Genomic DNA, 8,804 nt, shown 5'->3' with positions numbered 1-8,804 from the left:
GATTAATTTTCTAATAGGCATCAGATAATGTATCCTAACGTGTCGTCCGATCCGGGAGCATGATACGTAGAGTTCGACCTCACTAGGGTGTGCATAAGAAATCCTTGTGTTTATAAGCATACACTTAGGGTTTCTATTTTTGTTAAGTGTCTAAGAAGATCCTAGGTTATTCATACCACTTACTATAACCAATTACGGTCTTGCACTTGCTCTTCCATAATTATACATAGGTGATCAGGCTATGTATAATTAGGGTCCAGTAGTGTACCACCCCATTTAGTTATACTAGATGGTATGATTATTAATTCGTTGGTTATAGTTTAGGCTTTCCCAAGGGAAGCGAAAATCGGTATTCTCTATAACCTTCGGCTCTGATACCAAATCTGTCACACCCCGTTAACGCGGAAACACGAAGGGTGACAGGCTAAGGTCTCATAAGGCAAGGTACATAGGATTACCAACCATAATCATTGAGAATTTTAAGTTTACATCATGTTCGAAGCAAAATTACATTTTAGTTCCCTAGTACAAAGTCTAATACATAACAAAAGAAACATCAGGTGCAAATTCTTGTTGATGTCTAATTTAGATCACTGACTGTTCCCTGAAAATCATGCAAAAACGAGGGTCAACTATAAAATAGTTGGTGAGTTCACAGGTTTATATAGGTACATCATTTCAGTAAGAAAATATAGATTTGTTCACAAAAGTTCAAACTCAAAATGAGTGTTGAATGCCAAAGCACTCCGTTCACAACCAAGCCTAACGACCGTTCTTGCCCCCATTCCATCATGTCTATGGTTTCCATGATGTCAGTTAACGGAAATATGCACTCACGGTACTGAGTGAGTGGGGGTTGTCTACCCCAAATAGCGCGATCCATAAGGCAGTCAGCTCGAAATACGAGTTAATAGGTTGTAGTTCGGTTCTCGGGGACTTAACATACAAAGTTCATAACAAATTCATATCACAAAGTTCATATCAAGAGTTCATCGTATAAAGTTCATAACACAAGTTCATAACAGAAAGTTCATAAAAGAGTATCGTTCCAAGTTCATCAAGTTCATAAAACAATATCGTTTCAAGTTCATTAAGTTCATAAAACCATACCGTTCCAAGTTCATTAAGTTCTATACAAACACTCCCGCTCGAAAGATAGTTCTCTAGATTGGTTGAGGAGAAGGACCTAAGGATTTCTATGAAAATATTAGGAATGGGCATAGAGAGAAATATAGCTGATGGTATTCTAAAACTCGCTCCAAAGATGTAGGTCTGAAAATTCCTAAGAAGTTATTATGGATAGGAGCAATCCCAGACATATGCATTTGAGAAGTCACTTAAGGCTTTCAAAGAATCAATCTCTAAAGAGAGAGAACGACCTAGAAGGAGTGGCCAAGGCCTTTTTCAAATTATTAGTTGGCAGCATAATGTATACGACAACATGCACTAGGCCAAACATTCCTATACATTGGGAGTAGCGAGTCACTTTATGTATAATCCAAGGAGACAACATTGGGATGGTGTCAATTAGGTGTCATTGTTCCTGAAGGGTATTTCTAAGCTTGATTAGAATAACATATCATAGTGGCCACACATGCTATAATTATGGTCGTATATGTGTTAAGTGAGGTTCACATACGTCCCTGAAATGGGATAATAAGACTATGCCATGGTGGTACCTTCCATCGTGAAGTAGTTCTCCATAATGATGTCCGAGAGGTAATATCTCCTTCGGATATTGAATTATATCGTAATGGGTCGATTTTCCTTCACATTACACCCTTTAAACTTAAACAATGTTGGAAGGGATCTGACCTTAGGGGTTGAGGTAAGAGCTCGGGGAAATAAGAGATTTGCTTGAATGTAGTTTGAAAATACTTTATATTTAGCTCCTGTAATTCACAAGGCATTTTCATCTTATGCATTACGTTATATCCCACATATCTCAATGGGTTCCTATATTTAGGAGATACATATTTTTATACTAGCTGAACACTACAAGAGAATTGGAGTTCCGTCCTTATAGCATCCTAGGAGACTAGTGATATAACATGGCCCGTCGGCAAGGTATGCGGTGTAAGACGATGAAGATGTCGACTTAAGGAGTCGATGAAACAGCTGAATGGTGCGTAGGTCTCCTAGGTAGGTTACTGACTACTAACCTCCTCTCCGGACTCCGATCCCAAAGAGGGATTCTTTTTCCGGCTCAATACTGGATTAATTTTCTAATAGGCATCAGATAATGTATCCTAACGTGTCGTCCGATCCGGGAGCATGATACGTAGAGTTCGACCTCACTAGGGTGTGCATAAGAAATCCTTGTGTTTATAAGCATACACTTAGGGTTTCTATTTTTGTTAAGTGTCTAAGAAGATCCTAGGTTATTCATACCACTTACTATAACCAATTACGGTCTTGCACTTGCTCTTCCATAATTATACATAGGTGATCAGGCTATGTATAATTAGGGTCCAGTAGTGTACCACCCCATTTAGTTATACTAGATGGTATGATTATTAACTCGTTGGTTATAGTTTAGGCTTTCCCAAGGGAAGCGAAAATCGGTATTCTCTATAACCTTCGGCTCTGATACCAAATCTGTCACACCCCGTTAACGCGGAAACAAGAAGGGTGACAGGCTAAGGTCTCATAAGGCAAGGTACATAGGATTACCAACCATAATCATTGAGAATTTTAAGTTTACATCATGTTCGAAGCAAAATTACATTTTAGTTCCCTAGTACAAAGTCTAATACATAACAAAAGAAACATCAGGTGCAAATTCTTGTTGATGTCTAATTTAGATCACTGACTGTTCCCTGAAAATCATGCAAAAACGAGGGTCAACTATAAAATAGTTGGTGAGTTCACAGGTTTATATAGGTACATCATTTCAGTAAGAAAATATAGATTTGTTCACAAAAGTTCAAACTCAAAATGAGTGTTGAATGCCAAAGCACTCCGTTCACAACCAAGCCTAACGACCGTTCTTGCCCCATTCCATCATGTCTATGGTTTCCATGATGTCAGTTAACGGAAATATGTACTCACGGTACTGAGTGAGTGGGGGTTGTCTACCCCAAATAGAGCGATCCATAAGACAGTCAGCTCGAAATACGAGTAAATAGGTTGTAGTTCGGTTCTCGGGGACTTAACATACAAAGTTCATAACAAATTCATATCACAAAGTTCATATCAAGAGTTCATCGTATAAAGTTCATAACACAAGTTCATAACAGAAAGTTCATAAAAGAGTATCGTTCCAAGTTCATCAAGTTCATAAAACAATATCGTTTCAAGTTCATTAAGTTCATAAAACCATACCGTTCCAAGTTCATTAAGTTCATAAAACAAGATCATTTCAAGTTCATTAAGTTCATAAAACAAGATCATTCCAAGTTCATTAAGTTCATAAAACAAGATCATTCCAAGTTAATATAGTATGGATAGCTCATAAAACAGTAGCATGCTTTTCACCCCAAAACATGAAAACAGTAAAAAGGGGGCTGTGAATACTCACTAGGGAGAGTTTGCAGTTCGAGCTTCGCGGTTCGGTGTTGTAGAGATCAATTTCTACTAGTGCCCTATGGAACAAATAGTTTCTAGTGAGATACAAATCACTAATCTATTATCTAATAACTACCTATCCAACTAGTGGTGTCGTAAAAGTGCCCAAAGTGTGTACGATTCATTATCGATATTATCGAATTCACGGTGCCTTGTGTTCAAAAATCTATAAAGGCATGAAAATGAACTCCAAAAATTTTAAAACTTTACATTCTGATTCTAACAGAGGGTATTAGTGTCCAGATATTTTATAGATATTTTTGAAGGTCATTTGTTATTTATTTGCAATTTGAGTCTAAATAATAAGAAAATTTCAAAGTAAATAGTAAAAAGTTTCAAAAATTCACAAATTATTTTCCACAGGTTATAATAATGTTTCTAAAGTTGGGAAAAATATTGGTTTGTGCATTTGAGTTACAAGACCCAGTTTTGTAAATTCATGCTATAATTCAATGAAAATTTTGAATAAAATACCAAACAGTGACAAAATTGTATGACAATTTAGGTGGCATACTTACTTAGTACATAAATCAGTTATTTAATTTTTCAGATTTTTATCTCATTTTTAACTATTTATTTTGAAATATTGACCATTAAATCCTTATTTTTGTAGAAAAATAAAGAATTTGTTCTAGCACTTTGGGTTTTACAGAACATCACTTGAAGATATGAACTTACATAAAACAATTTTGCTCAAAATTATTTCGGAACTAAATAGGGGCATTCAACCCCAACAAGTTTAGAAATGTTGCACCAACTAGGGCATGAGTTCCAAATGTAGCTGGACGTTCAACAATTTTTGTAGAAAATTCTATAATGTTTTTGTTCCTGATATTTTATGTACTCTGAGGTAATTGTGTTAAGTTAATAAAATAATTTTATCCAGATTTATTTTTCGGTTTAAGGCCTTTGATCATGTAATGAAAAACTAGTGATCACAGAAAAAGTGCTGATGGTGCAACTGTTTTGTAAAAATTTCTTAAAATCGAAATTTTAATGTTTTACACTAAGAATAATTGGGTTCGAAAGTTAACTCAAAGTAATATGTCTCAGAAAAAGAATCTCATGATTTCGTTGAGAAATGAGTGAGTTATGACCTTTTAAATTCGAGTAAACAAATCTGACAGAATGTTGAAGGCTAAAACTCATGAAAACATAGTTCAAATTCCTATTTTACCGAATGATATGGGTTTATTTTGCATAGATTGAAATATAAAAACATTATATTAAAGATATTCTGTAGAAATACTTGTTTCTAACAATTTGACCTTACATGCAACCAAGCTAGATGAGACTAAACTTTTGAAAAATTGGTTTTTGGTGTTAGATAAGGCTTGCATGTGCTCACCTTTGCTCTTGAGTTTGGTTTAATCATGGATCATCACCATTTATAGAACATGCAACTTGTTTTTGGTGGTGATCTACAAACATCAAGATCAAACAAAGGTTATTTGCAAGAACATGCCTTTGAAATCGGAAATTAGAAGGAGAAAGTGAGTAGAACTTGTAAAATTTGTTATGGATCTTCAAGAGATGTATGATAAGCACTTACCCTTTGATATGAAGCTTCAAGAACACCCAAAAAAGTCCTGAAAATTCGTGGTTGAGGGGCTGATTTTTAGAGAGAGAAAGTGAGGTTTCTAGAGAGAAGGAAGAGAGAAATTGAGATTCTGTCTCTCTGGATAGACCATCTCTCTCGTCATCTCTTTGGGTCTATACGTCATTAAAATCGGCCACAAAACTCCAGAAATGTTGTTTAACATCTGACAAATGAATTGGAAAAATCTCTCCCACATAAAATGCCTCTAAGGTTGGTTTTGCCCTCTCACATTGACATGCGAAATCTGACCTCGGGATTTTGCATAAATGAGTAATAATGAGTGAGAGAGAGAGGGAGAGAGAAGGAATGGAAGAGCCTATGAACGAATTTTGGGAGGAGAGAAGGGATTAGAGGCTTGTTGAAAAGTGGTAAACTTTATAAATATGGCCCCATTTCAAATTTTATAAAAATTATCTTTAGTTTTTATAAAAGTTCTAGATATATTATATAAACTTCCAAGAGTTTATTTCTTTGTTTTCATTCAAGTACTTTTTTTTATTTTTTTTTTGAAATAAATTCATAGACTTGCATTTTAATTTATAATTGTAGGAATTAATTATTTTGTGATTTAAATTTTCAAAAAAAATCAAATATATAGTTCATGTAAACGGAATAAGGGTTCATAATATAAGAACGTAGGATTAGACAATCCTTGAATTGTACTTTTGATTCATAAATGAAATTATGAATTGCATGAACATTGTCTCAAATTTTTAATTAGTTATTATTATGATTTAATTTTGTTCATATTTGCTTAGAATACTTAACCTTGTTAAGCATTTGATTGTTCCAATATGGAAATTTTGGGTTGATAGCATACCCTTGAGTTGTGATCTACCGAACATAGTTTTGTGTTTAGACTTAAGGTTGAACTTTGGCACTTTACCACATAGTTGGTTCATTCACATGTCAATGTGATTGTTCCACACAAGCTAATGTACACTAATTGTTCTGAAGTATCTATTAGGTCGCGAACCTAGTTCAACTTGTAACTCTAAAGAAAAGTTAAGTGCACATAATGAAATGACAAGGTTCTAGATGAGTCCTAACCTGAGATTTGACGGTTGTCATAGCCTCCCCCAGTTGTGGGAATTTCGTCCCGAAATTCAACTGGCGGTACCATTGGTTCATACGTAGAACATAGTTGAGGATATTTGTTCTTCATGAAATCCTCACGTTCCCATGTAACTCAGGTATGTGCTTAGAATTCCAATGAACTTTCACAATTGGAATTCTAATTTGTTTAAGTTGCTTAACTTCTCAATTGATGATTTCTATGGGTTCATCCATGAATTTTAGGCGATTATTAATTTGGAGGTCCTCGAGAGGTACGTTCATTGATTCCTCCGCCAAGCACTTTTTGAGGTTCGACACATGGAATATGTCGTGTATCGCACTAAGTTCTTCTGGTATCTTGAGCTTATTTACTAATGGGTCGATCATTTCAATAATCTCGAAGCGTCCTACATAGCGAGGAATTAGTTTTCCTCTTTTTCCAAGCGTACAATTCTTTTCCCTGGCGGTACTTTTAAGAGTACCTTATCTCCCAGTTGAAATACCAAGGGTTTCTATGCTTGTCAACATAGCTCTTCTTACGATCGCAAACACATTCCAGTCTATCATGTATTATCATGATTTTATTGGTGGTTTCTTGAACTATATCAAGCCTCATTAATTGGTATCGCAAATTTCCAGCCAACAAGGTGGTGATCCACACTTAAGCCCGTACAGTGCTTTGTAGGCGAGCACATTTAACACTGACGTGACAGTTGTTGTTATAGGAAAACTCAAATAACCGTAATTGGGTGTTCCAACTACCTCCTAAACTGATCATATGGGCTTGGAGCATGTTTTCCAAAGTGTGGATAGTTCATTCGCTTCTCCACATCTGACGATGGTAGGTAGTACTTATGTTTAATCGTGTACAAAGGCTTTCTAAAGTGACTACCATATTTGTGACACAAGGAGACTCCCTATCCAAAATAATGGAAATAGGTACTCCATGACGTACTATGATCTCATCTATATAAATCCAGGCAAGATTTTCCATTCGGTAATCTTCTTGAATGGGAAGGAAGTGTGCAGATTATGCCAATAGATCCACCTCTATCCAAATCGGATCGTTTCCTTTAGCAGTCCTTGTCAAACTCCATTAAAATAAATTATATCTACCATCCTGGTGTTTTGAATACCTCATATGAATCGCAAAGGATCGGCACCATCACGACCAACAAGCACTTAGAGTCCTAAAATAATTAATAGGGAAGGATATGAATACATCCTTGGCAGTATGGAGAAAACCCACAATTTTATATGAGCATTGTCCAAAATGCTTGAAACATCCTCTACTGGAAACATGGTGCACTTGATTCGTTGGCTATGGAACATGAATGTGAAAGGATAGCTCTGTGACGATTCGTGAGAATAAACACAACTCAGTTACCTCAAGACTGGCCTCTGTTGCCATTGGGTTAGAAGAAGTAGTCTTGTTATTGCCACTATTATCATTCACTTGATAGTTTGTCCAGTACCGAGGAAATAGTTAGCAGCTCCATTAGGGTTGGATAGCTAAATATTTACAGCATTCAAGATTGGATCCTTGATAAGGACATGTATAGATAGAGTTCCAAGGGAAACATCCAAGTCGAGAGGAGATGTTAACTGAACAATGGGAAAGACATCTTATGTTGGAGCTATAACGATGACCAAAGCTTCTGATGTAAGAGTACGAAAGAGGTGAATGTTGCAAACAATTCTCATGATGATGCTCTTACTTACTATAGTAATGTCTCAATTCTAATTAATAGGACATGGGGTGTCGTTTCCTTCTAGTCATTCCGTTAGTTCCATAAAGCATCCAAAGAACTACAATGGGATAGTTTGAGTAGCACACCATATGAGCTAAGGTATCATTCTCATTGGGGATGCGGTCCCCCAAGAATCCTTTGGTACAAATTTAGAACTTACGGGAAGTCAAGTTCTTTCCATTCCTTAAGAGAATGTCGATAAAGGTATACAAACTCGACGGTGACGGTCACCAAGCTATTTATGGTGGTTAGCCATGTAAAGCAACGTAAAAAAATTTAGTGGTTTCTAGAGATCATAAACAAGGTACGCTCTATATGGAGGAAACTTCTAGTTCTAAAGTATGTGCTAATGACGAAGTTGATCATAATGGATGGAGTAATAATACCTTACAACATAGAGAGAATGAGTCATAATAGGTTGATAAGGATGCAAGAACATCAATGGAAGGAAAAACCTATAGTTTGACATGAACGATGCTAGAAATTTCATAAGGAAATCAATTAAGTTTCTCTTAAAATCGGAAAGTGAGTATCTTGAAAATGACCCAAGGTCTGATACTATGTTTTGCTTGCCACAAGGAAAATTACATCGAGGGAAAGAAATAACAGGCTTGGGTTAAAAAGCTAAATGTACAATGTCCAAAAATTCGTGTTCATCGATCAAAATTTAAACTTGACTTATAAGGATACTCCGAAAAAGAGATAACATACACTTCACGTGTCAATTAAAATTAGTTAAGAGCATAGTGGTGGTAATTCTATGAAAAAAAAATATCAAAGTTTTTAATTTTTTTTTCTAGTTTTGGAAAGTTTCATGATCTATAATAGGA

Source organism: Lactuca virosa, chromosome 2 (genome assembly GCF_052849685.1).
Source record: "Lactuca virosa cultivar CGN04683 chromosome 2, Lactuca_virosa_CGN04683_v6, whole genome shotgun sequence".
NCBI classification, from domain to species: Eukaryota; Viridiplantae; Streptophyta; class Magnoliopsida; order Asterales; family Asteraceae; genus Lactuca; species Lactuca virosa.
The sequence above is the reverse complement of the archived record's forward strand: the minus strand, read 5'-3'. Positions refer to the sequence as shown.